The sequence below is a fragment of the Hypanus sabinus genome, chromosome 32 (genome assembly GCF_030144855.1).
Source record: "Hypanus sabinus isolate sHypSab1 chromosome 32, sHypSab1.hap1, whole genome shotgun sequence".
In the NCBI taxonomy this organism is placed as follows: Eukaryota; Metazoa; Chordata; class Chondrichthyes; order Myliobatiformes; family Dasyatidae; genus Hypanus; species Hypanus sabinus.
The window spans coordinates 5,120,200-5,135,900 of NC_082737.1; the positions used below are offsets into that span (position 1 = coordinate 5,120,200).

At 44.7% G+C, this 15,701-nt stretch overlaps 2 protein-coding genes across 10 annotated transcripts in view; one reads left to right on the plus strand and one right to left on the minus strand.

Annotated features, from left to right (window-relative positions):
• The window catches only part of LOC132384422 (zinc finger protein 229-like), a 37,721-nt gene that overhangs the window by 9,115 nt on the left and 12,905 nt on the right, over positions 1-15,701 (minus strand). For 5 of the 9 annotated variants that reach the window (XM_059955572.1, XM_059955569.1, XM_059955570.1 and 2 more), the window contains one exon: positions 4,335-4,502. The gene's annotated coding sequence lies outside the window, so the exon portion shown is untranslated. Of the gene's footprint in view, positions 1-4,334; positions 4,503-4,908; positions 5,091-5,425; positions 5,483-7,761; positions 7,903-15,701 lie in introns of those variants that run through there. The other 4 variants (XM_059955566.1, XM_059955567.1, XM_059955573.1 and 1 more) reach the window with 4 other exon arrangements.
• Positions 11,616-15,701, plus strand: part of LOC132384380 (zinc finger protein 850-like) — a 75,895-nt gene continuing 71,809 nt past the window's right edge. Inside the window, exon 1 of the mRNA XM_059955484.1 lies at positions 11,616-11,687. The gene's annotated coding sequence lies outside the window, so the exon portion shown is untranslated. The remainder of the gene's footprint in view (positions 11,688-15,701) is intronic.

The window sequence follows — 15,701 nt, forward strand, 5'->3', positions numbered from 1 at the left end:
CGGGTAAAACAGCGGCACAGGGAAGGGGAGGTCCCTATACCCTGAGATCCCAAAAGGGAATACCGAGGATTATTCTAAGACAGGGAGGAAAGAATCCAATCAAACCCCAAAGTTAATGGCTCCACAAAGACAATTGCATACCAAAATGCTACCAAATCCACAAGCAGGAGGAACAGCCCTCAGTGATTCCTGTGTATGCACCCTAGAAGCCTCAAGAAATGATAATGATCATGAACCAGATAGGAAAGGAAAACCAGCACAGCTTGTTCAGTGTGTCCGCAGTATTATACAAATGTTTAATGCAACTCCACAAGATTTATTCAGTCTCTGCTGCATGATTCTCATAGATGCTGATGGGCGGAGATGGAAGGCAGAATTGAGATACCAAACCTATCTGGAGTTACAGGCGGGAGACCATAATGAGAATGAACAGATAGACCAGATTATTCAAGCCTTGGAAAGGGCTTTCCAGCAACCTGTAAAACCTGTAAACATCACTGAAGTACCTGAATGCAAACCTAAGCCTGGGGAAATCGGGACCAGACTATCCAGACTATTGGGTGTGTTGTAGCCTGCTATGGCACTTTTGCAGGAGATAAAGCCTTTAATGATTGGAATCTGTCCGCCCCCCCCCCCACCCCCACAGTTTATGCCTTACTGCTCCGATGCTTATCAACTAAGTTAGCCAACATGATTAAAACAAATAATACGGATTGGCCTGACAATGACCGAAATTGAATACGACAAGCTTTGACATATTATTGGGACCCGACTTTCAAATCACGATCAACCCTGAAGGGAACTAATATTAAAGGTGAATATGTTCAGTGGGAAGAAGGACGTGAGAGGGCTATATGTAGGAATCAGAAATGGGAACAAAAACCTACCAAGGGACAGGTGGGGACAACAACCTGTTTAAAAACTGACAAGCAAGGAAGCTTCCTACTGTGAGTACCACCCCTCAGGAAGAGCCCAATGTAGCATTGCAAGTTGCTGGAATTACAATTCCATTTATGATTGATATGGGGGCAAACACAACCACTCTCGATCAGGAAATAGTATCAGAAAAGGGAAAACAGTTATCAGACAATCACATTGTCTGGGTTCGAAGGCTGTCTGGATATGTATTCATGTACCCAGCCACTACTGGTGGAATTCCAGGGGAACCAGTGAGAGGTTTCATTTACAGTCACCACCAGTCAGGGGTGTAATCTACCAGGGAGAGACATGCTCTGTCCTTTGGAAATTGAGATTCTATGCACGGACATTCACCCTGGGACTAGCAACCGACCAACAGCTTCCCAGTTTCCGACTCCCCAGTGGTGGGCACTTAATCTGGACTCCACTGCGTTTGAACCCCTTCTGCCAGCGGCCGACCCTCATGTGACTCTGTGCTATGACCCTATGTGGTGCTTAACTGAGGAAAGCCAATATTATTCACCCCTCAAGGGACAGAAGTTCCCAGTCACGGTGACTGGAGAGGTTAAAGGAAGAGAGGGCACTGCATTTCTGGCCGAAGTTCCAGATTTCCTTTGACAGACAGGACTGGTGGTTCCCCATACCACCATTAGGGTTTGCCCTGGGTTCAAGCCAAAGAGCCTGGGTTCCTTACCTACACCCTGACGAAACAAGCCTCCAGCACCAAGGGAGACTGGCAAGACTTGGCTGCGGGCCAACTCCAATACTGGAAGGAGTCTGAGGTGAAGACAGGACATCTGGTAAGAAACTCTTTTAACATTGACCAAACTCAAGATGTTGTACCCCATCTCTGGGCAATTTCAGGCCATGAGGTCGGCTGCACCAACTGCCCCTGTCCGGATCACCAGGAAATAAGGACAGACTCTCCCATCCATTCTGCAATACCCCCTCAAGCCCGAGGCAACATTTTATAAGGATGGAAGCTCTTTTGTGGATCCACCAGGATAATCATATTCTGGCTATGCGTTAGTAATGGACAGTGAAGTAATTGAACAAGCCTCTTTTGAAGTAGCTGTCTCCGCCCAGAAGGCTCAGCTGTTTGCTCTGACTATATCCTAGCAACAGACAAAAGTGTGAATCTTTAAACAGACTCCCGTTATGCATTTGGAGTTGTACATGACTACGGGGCTCCTTCTGAACATGGGGATTCCTGAATGCCTCTGGCCACCCCATTAGTAGTGCCACCTTTGTAAACAACTTACTCACCGCTCTACAGCTACCTCGAGTTTTGGCTATTATTAAATGTGTGGCCCACACCCACATGTCCGACTGGGTCACTAAAGGCAATGCTTTAGCCGATAAGACATCAAAAAGTGCGGCACGATCCTGGGTAGTTGCAATCCCCTCGGGTTCCCGTCAAGCAGCCTTCCGTGACTTTAGCAGAACAGGTTTGCCAGACATGCAGGAGGTACGTACTTTTCAGGGGAGGAGTTCAAACTCTGGTCCCAGATGGGGTGCCAGAAAGACTCGGACCTAGGCTTTTGGATAACCCCAGTGGGACAGGTTTGTGTTCCTATACAGTTTTTACCAATATTGGTCTATTATATACAGAATTGTACACACCTGGAAAAGGAGGGAATAGGTGGTAACCTGTACCTTGCACACCAGGTACGACTCTCTTGACAGGTGGACCTTCTTCATGTCTACAATTTGATTTTATTGAATTGCCTATAGTACATTGCTATAGATACTACTTTGTTATTATAGATGTGTTTAGTAGATGGATTGAAGCTAATCAACTTCCAATAATACTGCTATGACTGTTGTGAAGGTATTATTATGGGAAATAATTCCCAGGTACAGCCTGCCAGAGATGCTGAGCTCTGACAATGGCCCACACTGGTGGTGAAAGTGACAAAGAGGTATGTAACAAACTAGCTACTCAACGAACTGAGTAGAAGGACTCTCTCGAACTAAAGGAAAATGTATTGGTTGACAGTGGTGATCGTGTTTATGTCTTTGAGAGGGCTCACCCCAGCATGTTAACACCTTTTTGTCTCTCTGTCACACCGATGCCAAACAGGTAGAACTAGGGGCCTGCTGGATTTATGCCAAAATTCCACAGCATGGTAATACTATGATTCCAATGTCAGTAATCCCGCTGAACCAGAGTGAGGAACTCTCAGCTTGGGCTTTCTCAACTAACACCCAGGGAAGAGAGATAAGGAACTGTGGTTCAGTCAGAGTATACTGGGAAACATGAATCCTGGCCATACTTGCAGGTGCCCAGCAACGGAGAGGAATAACTGAGACTGAACGATTTTGGATGATCACTTTTCTCTCCTATGGAGCAGCCAGGAATTCATGAAAGATAATCAATTTGGCTACAGTGCTTGAGGAGCTGGCCACAATACTGCAGGGGCCCTGACAGAAACACAGGCCCAAGTAACAGAAATATCCACTGAAATGATTGCAATCTGGCTAACAGTCCTACAGAATTGTATGGCTTTAGATTTTATCCTAGCTGAGAAAGGGGGAACCTGTGCTATTAGTGACACAGAATGCTGCACCTATATCCCTGATGAGTCTACTAACATTACATCCCTCTCCGAGCACACTGCCAAGGGACTGACAGCATCAAGAAAGTAGGGCAGGATGTACATGGGTTTACGGAAGGGTCGAAATGGTGGTCTTTGAAGGCCTCTTCAGTAATATGTGGGACATAATGATGCATTATGGCCTAATAGTTGTACATATCATTGTTATAATTACAATGATCAAAAGGAGGAAGTGATAAAGTATTTAGAAGGGTTAACACTTTGTTAAACAATAGCAGTTTGTTTTTCTGAAAGAAACTGCTGATGAGCAACAGATGTAAGCCATATTTCTTCTTGAGGGTAGCTAGCTAGGGTTTCAGGATGCTCCTCCTTGTACACTCATGCATAGAGATAGGACAGCTTCAGACTGTTCTGTGTGTGTAAGCCATTATGACTATTTTGTAATTTGTCTTCGGGGCTGTCATGTAGTAAATAACTTTGGGTCCAGCCTGTCTTGTGTGGGGGGGGCAGGGGTATCAGGACAAATATATCTGTGGTGTGAGGGGAATTGTTAGTCAGTTAGTAGGCTGTTCCTGTTTGAGCAACTAACTGAGTCAGCCCCGGATGCTTGAAGTCAAGAGTTCGTGCCTACATGCTCTCTGAGTGACTATCCGGATTTGACTTCGACAGAATGGGAGAGCTTTTAAAGGACTGGGCTGCTGGAAGCACATTACCAGACTTGGAGTGATTGCAACTGGATCTGACAGAGGCATAACTGGTTTTTCTGGGCACATACAGTTCCACTCCAACTATTTCCTACCTTCCTTTGTACAATTATGTAATGTCTAAAGGACCAGTGTTTGAGTAAATGAAACTCACCAAACATTCTCCTGACTGAATCACTGGAATCTCCGAGTCAGATGGGTTCTCTCCAGCTGATGCTCTCAATCCTCGGGCTGGTTCACTTATTCGTGTTCCGTCATCTTCAGTTGTGGTTTGCTTCCTTTTGGGGGTTTTCTTCTAATAAATCTCTCACCGCAGGTCTAACTTTAACATGAAAGATAATGAAGCACATTAACAATAAAAAGGAGAACCAGACATTTCTGCTTAATGTTACTAAGAACAAAGCTCACTGAAATCTAAACGTTGAAGGCAGATATAATTATCTCAGTGAACAATCTTTTATTGTCCCTCACACGTCACAAAACGATATGGGATAAGAAGCAGCCATCATTCAGTCATGGTAAGATACAAGACACAGGAACAGAGTTAGGTGATACGATCCATCTGGTCTGCCCCACCACTCAACCATGGCTGATTTATATTCCAACACCAGTTTCCTGCCCTCCCCCTGTAACCCTGAAACTGCTTAGCAATCATCATTATATTAATCTGTCATAAATATAAATTCCACAGATCAGACATCTTTTGGCCATTTTTTTTCTCATCTCACTTTTAAAGGAGAAGCATCTTTATTCTGAGACTGTGCTGTCAGATCAGCGACTCTCCGTCTGATGGAAACATCCTCTCCATATCCACAGTATCCAGGCTTTTGAGCATTCGGTAGGTTTACTTAACCATACATCCCTCCACCACCCCCACCGACCCTCTGAACTCCATGAAGCACAGGTCCAGAACCATCAACTTCTCCTCATACGTAAAGCCGATCATTCCGGAGATTTTTTTTAAACCTTGTTCGCAACACACCACGTGATCTTGCGACACAAAGCGGGGGGCGGGGCAGATCTGCGGCACACAGCCTCACGTGACCCGTTGGCGGGACGTCCCTTTCAATTCTGCGGAAATAGACAGCCTGGGCTCCTGTTTTGGATCGTTCTAAGCAGATTCAGTGAAGTCAACACATTTCCGACGAGCCCAGATAACTGGGTACTAAATGAGTAATTGGCCCTCAGTTCGAGGCTCACGGTCAACATCGGATCTCCCCGCTCGGGATCGCTCTCAATACTCACTGATGGGAAAGAGATGACTGTGACCCGATCCCGCAGAACCCGCCCGGAGACTGTGAGCATGCGCAAAGTGATTGTTGCATCACCGGAGGGCGGGGCCTCGGAAGCCCCCTCCCGCCGGCAGTGACTCCAGCTATCCATTACTCTGTGGCCAGAAGCAAACTTGCCGCTCACATCTCATCTCACCCTAGATGTATTAGACATTTCACCCCCAGGAAAAATATATCGTCTGTCCATTCTCTATCTATTCCTCTCGTAATCTTATAAACGTCCATCCAGTCTCACCCCAGCTTGAGCCGCTCTGGAGAAAACAACACAAGTTTGTGCTACCTCTCGTTACAGCTCATGCCCTCTAATCCAGGCAGTATCCTGGTAAACCTCTTCTGCGCCCTCTCCAAAGCCCCGACATCCTTCCGAGAATGGGGGCCACCAAAACTGTATGAAATACTCCAGATGTGGTCTAACTAGTTTTATAAAACGGTGTTACGAACTGTAACGTTTGAGAAACGAACCAGCGGCAATATAGTTCACACTAGTCTGGTTTTGATGTTAAACCCACTTCTTTAATAGGATCTACAGATAATATAGTAACTTAACGAAATTCAGGTTCAGATTCAGTTTGTTGTCATTTAGAAACCACAAATGCAATGCAGTTAAAAAATCAGACAACGTTCTCTGGAATGAAATCACAAAAAAAGCACACGACAAAACAGACCACACAAGAAAAAACACATAACGTTTGGTAATTCCCAGTCCAGAGGCCGGAGAGGCTGCTGCGTAACAATATCGCGCTACCATCTTAGCACGTTCTCCGGAAAGGAACTCCAAACCCATCAGACAAAGTTAACAAGTTAATGAAGGAAAGTTAACAGTTTTATGCGTAAATATGTGTATATATAATTCCCAAGCTATCGAGCCTGAGGGAACAACTCTTAGAGACTTGAGATGGTAAAATTCAGTAATCCACGGAATAAATGATGGGAGAGAAATATTTGTAATCCAGGGTGAAACGTAGAGAAAAGGCCATTACTTCAAAATAACCGTCGACGAAGTTCTTATCCAATGGATTCGTCCACATACGAGTTATCAGCGAAAGTGACCTGTCACAGGAATACCGTCTACCAGGGGTTACCACACAACATACCCAGGCAAGGGATAACACAAACGCCCCCCCCCCCAAGATATTCCACAATCCATTCCTATGGATTATACGAAGTGACAGCCATACGCATTCGTTGCTGTTCTGTGTACCGATGATCAACCCACTCTTGTGGGCATCGGAGAGTTCCAAGCCTCAGCTGCTACAAACTGAAGCTATCAGCTTTTCCAGTCTCTCTCTCTCTCTCTCTCTCTCTCTCTCTCTCTCTCTCTCTCTCTCTCTCTCTCTCTCTCTCTCTCTCTCTCTCTCTCTCATGGTTAATCCACAGTTAGCGCTGTCAGCCTGTGACTTACGTCATAGTCCCGCCTCCTCACGCCGGCGCTCTTAAAGAAACAGTCACAGTACGACCGCAGGCTCGTCACAGCTACAACACAACTTCCCGACTTTTGAACTCAATGCTTCAACTAATAAAGACAACCATGCCATTTGCCTTCTTAACCACCCGATCAATCTGTGCAGTCTCTTTCAGGGAGCGATGAACTTGGAGTCTAAGATCCCTCTGATCATCAACACTGTTCAGAGTTTTGCATTTAATAGTGTACTCACTGTCTCTTTACATTCGACCTACCGAGCTGCTAAGATGATCATCACTAATCAAATCTCACTGAAATTTCTCAGGTCCTGTTGAATTTATTGCCAAGTGCACAAGTCCGAGAAGGTACAGGTACAGAGAATCACTGACTTGTGGCAGCATCACAGGCAAGTACATTCAGTTAACACACAAATTATACGATTCTCTGTCAGTAACAATCTATAATCTATAAACATGTCATTAACCGATTATAGAATACAGTACATTCTGTCATGATCCACATTAAAAAGTGCAATAACAGACTTCCTGCTTTGTGTACGTATTCTTTGAAAATGTTGAATTCGGTCCCTTTCTCCATTCCTCCTATAATCCACAACCAACTCCTTTGTTTTTGACACAATGAGGGAGAGTTTGTTTTCTTGACACCACTGTGTCGGGGTGATGACTTCTTCTCTGTAGGCAGCCCCGTTATTATTTGAGATTAGGCCAATCAATGTAGTGCCAGCAAATTTAATTAGCAGATTGGAGCTGTGGGTGGTGACACAAGTCATAGGTGCACAGAGAGTAAAGGAGGGGGCCAAGGATACAACCCTGTGGGGTATGTTTGCTGAGGGTCAGAGAGACAGAGGTGAGGGAGCCCGATCTTACCACCTGCCGGCGATCTGACAGGATGTCCAGGATCCAGCTACACAAGGCAGTGTGAAGGCTGAAGTCTCTGAGCTTCTTGTCGATACTTCTCGCCTTTGTGTGGCTACTGCTCTGCCCATGACTGCAAGGAACTGCAGAGAACTTTGGAGAACAGAGAACATCAGAGAAACAAGCCTCCCCTCCATGGACTCTTCCTACACTTCCCCTGCCTCGGAAAAGCAGGTCATGTACTCAAAGATCCTCACAACCTGGACATTCTGGCTGCAAACCCGCTCCCTCATCGGGGAAGAGACACAAAAGCCTTAAAGCGCGTACCACCAGGCTTAAGGACGGCGTCCTGTCTGCGGTTATAAGCGAAATGAATGATTTGGACCCAACCTCACAATGTAACTCGACCTGACCTTGCACCATATGTCTATCTGCACTGCACTTGCTCTGCAGCCATAATACTTTGTTATAGTTATTGTTTTGTCGTATATCAATCTATTGTTGCTATGTGTTGATCTGTGTGGATGGTACGTCAGGCAAGATTTTCACTGTAGCTCAGTACGTGATGAGAATAAACAAAATTCTAATTTTAATTGTGTGGAAATATTAGACAGACTGAGCTTCTGCTCTGGAACCACTTAAGGAAACTTAACTGTTGCAATTTCTGAGGAATGCAAATAAATGGAAAAGGCTTCAATCTCGCATTACGATCTGCGGTAACTGGAATCAGGTGACCGGTGATGGGTCTCCCATATCAATATCAGGATCAGGTTTAATAGCACCGGCATATGTCATGAAATTTGTTGTTTCTGCGGCAGCAGTAGAACCTAATTCAGAACAATAGATTTTAACAACTATGAATTACAATAACATACACATTAAATAATATAAACAGAGCAAAAATAAAAAATAAAAACTGTAATAAACTCTTAATTGTGTGGAAATTCTGGAGCAAAGCTTAACTAAACTGTATGCATTGATTAGAAGCTCAGAACAAGAAAAAACTGCTAAATTCTCATATGAGTGGATTATATACCCAGAAGTATTGGTTGCACGTTGACAGGTGGAAACAGTGGAATAAACCATAAGACCATCAGATACAGGAGTAAAAGAAGGCCATTTGGCCCATCGAGTCTGCTCTGCCATTCACTCATAGGCGGATCCAATTATTCTAGTCATCCCCACTCCCCTGCCTTCACCCCATACCCTTTCATGCCCTCGCTAATCAAGAGCCTATCTAACTGTGCCTTAAATACACCCAATGACTTGGCCTCTACAGCCGCTCATGGCAACACATTCCACACATTTACCACCCACTGACGAAAGTAATTTCTCCGCATCTCTGTTGTAAATAGATGTCCTTCAATTCTGAAGTGCTCTCTTGTCCCAGAGTCCCCTGCCATGGGAAATAACTTTGCCATATCTAATCTGTTCAGGCATTCTAAGTTTTGTAATGTTTCTAGGAGATCGCCCCTCATTCTCCTGACCTCCAGAGAATAAGAGCTGCTAGACATTCCTCATTTGGTAACCATTTCATTCCTGGAATCATTCTCGTGAATCTTCTCTGAACCTTCTCCAATGTCAGCACATCATTTCTAAAATAATAATCCTAAAACTACACACAATAGTCTGTGTGGTCTCACAAGTACCTTTTGGAGCCTCACCATCGCATCCCTGCTCTTATATTCTATACCACTAGAAATGAATGCCAACTTTGCATTTGCCTTCTTCATCACCGACTCACCTTTAAATTGACCTTTAGGGTATCTTGCGCAAGGACTCACAAGTCCATTACCATCTCTGCATTTTGAATTCTCTCCGCATCTAAATAATAGTCTGCCCGTTTATTTCTTCCGCCAAAGTGCAATAAATAATAGTCTGCCCGTTTATTTCTTCCGCCAAAGTGCAATAAATAATAGTCTGCCCGTTTATTTCTTCCGCCAAAGTGCAATAAATAATAGTCTGCCTGTTTATTTCTTCCGCCAAAGTGCATGTATTTCATTTGCCACTTCTATTAAATCTACCCACCAGGGTATTGGACCCCTTTGGGTTCAGGTGTAACCCCTGGAAGAGGCTCCAATGATCCAGGAATCTGAAGCCCTGCCCCCCCCCCCCCACATAGGTCTCTCAGCCGCATATTAATACGCCTGATCATGCAATTGTTTCATTGCTAACACGTGGCGCAGGCTGCAATCCTGAGATTACTACCTCAGAGGTCCACAGGGGTCTGTGTTGGCAACGTTTCTGTTTACTTTCTATGTCAATGCACCGGATGACAGACAGTATTGATGGCCCCGTGGCCAAATTTACAAATGAAGTCGAATATTGAAAGGACCGGATAGAGGTCGTGGAGGGCTATAGTATCCGGTTATCACAGTGCCATAAATACAACTTAAATATACAAACAATAGGCTTGCTCCGCGGCTTGAGATTCTTGATTGGAGAATGGCGCTTTATACTCAAAATCCTCATCGCCCACAGTGACTGTGCACTGATCCCAGCAATGGAACCCGCCACTGCAGACCCACAGTGCACTATGTACTGATTGCAAAGCTACGAAATTGCACGTGAATAGCCTGCCCTCTCACAACTCCACTCTTTCTGAGTCACCAGCAAACAGGGACATCTCACATCTCGCTGCCTCCGCCAGGTCATTAAACTGTGAACAACTGTGGTCAGGGACTGATCTCTGGGATACTCCAAACGCTACCTCCTTCCAGTCTGAAAACGATCCAGTCATGCAGCCACAAACTACCGATCTCCAACGAAAAAGCCTAATCACCTACTCCTGAAAGTCAATACCATTGCTGACTCTGAGTTGACCGCCGTCAAATGCCAGGAGGGTCATAATAATCAGAAAGTCTCTAGTCACAGCCGTGTAAATAAACTGTGATCTCAGCGGGTGCGTGGCGCTTGCTCAGAATGCGAAGGAGACAGGCAAACTGAGCCAAGTCACAGACTGATGAAGGGGAGGAATGATGGAATGATCCATTTTGATACAGAGAGGGAAGCAGAGAGTTTGATATTGTGCCTAATACTCACTCTCTCTCTCTCTCACACACACACACACACACACACACACACACACACACACACACACACACACACACACACACACACACACATCACAGTCCCGCCTGACTCAGGCACTTAAAGCGACACTCACAGTAAACGAACCTGCGGTCTCGCAACACAATGCACCTCCAAAGTCTGACAGCTGACTAGCGAGTGAATCTTCGATGGAGCAGAGTCAGAAACCGAAGAGTTGCCAGACTGAGTCAGGGCTTTGGGGCTCCAGAGATGGGGTCTAGAGTTTACGCGGAGGAGGAGAAGGAGAAGGAGGAATCAGACCAGCAGGATATGGCTACAAAAGAAAGATCAGAAACATTTGGAAACTGGTTGACCAAAAAAAGGGTGGTTAATTTCTGTAAAATACTGGTGGAAATTAACAGAAGAAGCAACAGATGTGGAGAAGAGTAAGTAGACAACGTTTAGGCCGAGCCCCTTCAGCATGCCTGGACTGTGTACTCCTCTGCTTAGTTGCTGCCTGAACTACAGAGTTCCTCCAGAATTTTGTGTATGTGCGTTTCTATGTTTCCAGCAACTGCAGAATCTTTTGTGTTTCATATCTGCACTTGTAGGAGGAATTTACTTTGGCATTAGATACAGGTTGATATTGAGTACATTGTTTACTGGAGCAGCTTTCTGTGTTAAAACAGCTGCTGCATTTTCTAACACACAAAAAAAACTTGAGCTATGGAGAATGAACTGATGCTCGCAGAAACTTGTAATGGTACTATGATTACCCATAAAGCCCTGTGTTTAAAGTTTTAGCCATCGCTGAAGCTGCGATCAAATGCGCAGGCGTCAGGATTGATGACATCAGCTAATATCACGCATGCGCGCAGTACACAAAAGGCCTCAGGTTACGAAAGCAGGTAAGAGAGATTCTTCAGGCGCTAATTTTTTACACCGGCTGACGGACAATTGCTGTGACCTGCGAACATCATGACCCCCAATCCCGCAAACCCTGCTTTCTTCCCTCTCTCAGCCCCACGATCCGTACACGGGCCCCGCAGAGCTTCCGGCTGATAATGTAATGGGAACCGATGGACCTCTCAGACAGAGCTGAGCTTCAGCTATCTAAAGGCAAGGATTAGGAAGTCGGAGAAAGGGAACAAAATCTATTGCATCAGCAGTTGAGAAAATCACCTTTGTTCTACCTCCAATCACAAACAAGAGAAAATCTGCAGATGCTGGAAATCCAAGCAACACACACAAAATGCTGGAGGAACTCAGCATTAGTACACTTTTCCATAGACGCTGCCTGGCCTGCTGAGTTCCTCCAGCAGTTTGAGTGTGTTGCTTGTTCTACCTCCTCTTGTTCTTGACTTTTCTGCCCGTGAGAATATATTTTGACACATTCTCTCTGGGTACATAATGACATCAAACACCTTTGCCCTGGGCAACAAGTAGCTTTCACATCACAAATGTGCCAGTCTCCAATGAGACAGACTACTGCCCTTCCCTTCATATTCTTTGGCATTGCCATCAATGACTTCACCACCGTCAGTCACCTGGGGAAATATTATGTACAATACAGAAACTGGTGTTACCTATGTGTATTGTGGTGATGCAAAAGTTGCTGGAGACTTTCCAAGTGGGAAGAAGTGGAGTGATATTTGGAAATCTGAATTTTCAAAGCATCATTTATCAAGCAAATCATGTCTGGACGGTGTGCAAAAGCACTGTCAAGAAAATACTACATTACCTGCTACAGAGTTTGTGTGAGAGTACAGATGAACTCGATCAAATCCATAAGTGATCAAAGCTTTTATCATCAGTGATTTGATAGCTGTTAAAATGAATACCTCAAAATATAAAATTTACTGCCTACATGTTGTTGTCACCACGCAAAAAGTTATAAATTAGAAGGGGCATTGGTGTGAAGATGGGGAGTCCTCCAGAGTCCCTGATGCCCTCACCTACAAGATGTGTATCCATCTGCAGCTTGTAACTCTGCACTTTCAGGAGTTGGGACTTGAAATGGATGAATTCTGGATCATCTGGGAGTTGGAGGGGATGATAGATGTGACATGAAGAAAGATGACTTACACCCAAGGTACAGGACACAGGAAACTGGTTAAGAGTCAGGAAGGAGAATGAGGTTGACTAGCCATTGCAAAGTACTCTTGTGGCCATGCCCCACAACAACAGGTAGACCACTTTAGAAACTGTTGGGGGTGGGTTAACTGACTGAGGAAAGTCAAAGGGGTGATGGGGGATTTGTTAGTTAGGGGAACAGAACTAAAAGGGGACTTATATCCTAGTGGTAAGCTTGCTAGTGCTTCCCTGTGGTTAAGCTAATGTTGCAGGGAGGATTGGAGCCAGAATGACAGAACAGACAGTGGAGAGGTTGAATTGAATTGTATTGTCTTTATTACTTACATCTTTCAGAAACATGAATAGTAGAAATTTTTACATTACGTCTCTAAGTGTGTAATGTGCAGTTTATAATTTATAATAATATGTACAACAGGATATTCAATATAGCATAGAAATCCAATTGTATCAGCATGAATTAATTAGTCTGATGGCCTGGTGGAAGAAGCTGTCCTGGAGCCTGCTGGTCCTGGCTTTTCTGCTGTAGTAGTGTTTCCTGGATGGTAGCAGCTGCAACGTTCTGTAGTTGGAGTGACTGAACACCCCAGTGATCCTACGGGTCCTTTTTACACAGTAACATAAATACCCTGGATAGTGGGAAGTTCACATCAACAGATGGGTTGGGTTTTCCGCACCACTCTCTGCAGAGCCTTGTGACTGAGGGAAGTACAGTTCCCATACCAGGCAGTGATGCAGACTCTCAGGATGCTCTCAAGTTGCTCCTGTAGAAAGTTCTTTGATTTGGGGAACCATACCAAACTTCTTCAATGGTCTGAGGTGAAAGAGGAACTCCTGTGGCTTTTTCACAACACAGCCGGTGTGTACAGACCACATGAGATCCTCAGTGATGTGTATGCCAAGGAACTTAAAGCTGTTCACCCTCTCAAAAGTAGATCCATTGATGACAAAAGCGTACCCTGTCTCCATTCCTTCTGTAGTCCACAACCAGCTCCTTTGTTTTTGCGAAATTCAGAGAGAGGTTGTTTTCTGTACACCAGACAGATGTTCAGACCTCAGACAAAGTCAACAATCAAATGGTTGAGCATGGTGCGATGAATGTGCTAAGCTGTGTATATCACAAAGCAAGAAGCATTGTAGGAAAGCCAGATGAGTTCAGGACAGGGAATTATGCTATTGTATCCATTACTGGGAGTTGGTTGCACCCAACGGTCTGAGGATTTAGAGGAACAAATTTGTAAGGAGATCACAGATTATGCCATGAAACAAAGGCTGAGATTGTAAGCAATTTTAAATTTCCACATGCTGACTAGGACTCACATACTGTAAAAGGACTAGATGGGGTAGTGTTTGTCAAATGTGCCCTTAATCAGTATGTAGAATTTCCGACAAAGAAGTGTGCAATAAGGTATTAGGGAATGATCCAGGGCTAGTGACAGAAATTAGTGTATGGGAACACTTTGTATCTAGTAATCATAATGCCATGAGATTCCAAGTATATATAGAGAAAGAAAGGTCTGGACCATGGTTGGAGATTCTGAAGTGGACAAAGGTCATTTTGATTGTATCAGAAAGGATCTGACAAGTGTAGATTGGGACAGGCTGTTTTCTGGCAAAGGAGTACTTGATAGGGGATTCATTTGGAAGGGGAATAGATAGGCCTTTCTGTGGCGGCAAACGAGACTCCAGGATAGTATGTTGCCTCCCTGGTGCAAGGGTCAAGGATGTCTCTGAGCGGCTGCAGGACATTCTGGAATGGGAGGGTGAACAGCCAGTGGTTGTGGTGCACGTAGGTACCAAGAGATAAACTAAAACGTAGGAACACAAAGGTAACAATCTCTGGATTACTACCAGTGCCACATGCTCGTCAGAGTAGAAATAGGAGGATAATTCAGATGAATATGTGCTTGAAAAATGGTGCAAGGGGGAGGGATTCAAATTTCTGGGGCATTGGAACCAGTTCTGGGGGAGGTGGGACTGGTATAAGCAAGACGGTCTGCACCTGAGCTGGACTGGAACCAATGTCCTAGGGGAAGTGTTTGCTACTGCTGTTCAGGGGGCTTTAAACTAATGTGGCAGGGGGATGGGAACAAGTGCAGAGAGACCGAGGGGTGTAAAATGAGGGTAGAAGCAAAAAGTAGTAGGGTGAAAAGTAAAAGTGGCAGGCAGGCAGGCAAATCCAGGGCAAGAAGCAAGAAGAGCCACTTTTCAACATAATTGTATAAGGACTAAGAGTGTTGTAAAAACAAACCTGAAGTCTTTGTGTGTCAATGCGAGGAACATTCGTAACAAGGTGGATGAATTGAATGTGCAGATAGTTATTAATGAATATGATATAGTTGGGATCACAGACACATGGCTCCAGGGTGACCAAGGATGGGAGCTCAACATCCAGGGATATTCAATATTCAGGAGGGATAGACAGGAAAGAAAAGGAAGTGGGGTAGCATTGCTGGTTAGAGAAGAGATTAACACAATAGAAAGGAAGGACATTAGCCTGGAGGATGTGGAATCGATATGGGTAGAGTTGCATAACACCAAGGGGCAGAAAACGCTGGTGGGAGTAGTGTACAGGCCACCTAATAGTAGTAGTGAGGTTGGGGATGGCATTAAACAGGAAATTAGAAATGCGTGCAATAAAGGAATAGTAGTTATAATGGGTAACTTCAATCTACATATAGATTGGGTGAACCAAATTGGTAAGGGTGCTGAGGAAGGGGACTTCTTGGAATGTATGCGGGATGGTTTTCTGAACCAGCGTGTCAAGAAACCAACTAGAGAGCAGGCCATTCTAGATTGGGTATTGAGCAATGAGGAGGGGTTAGTTAGCA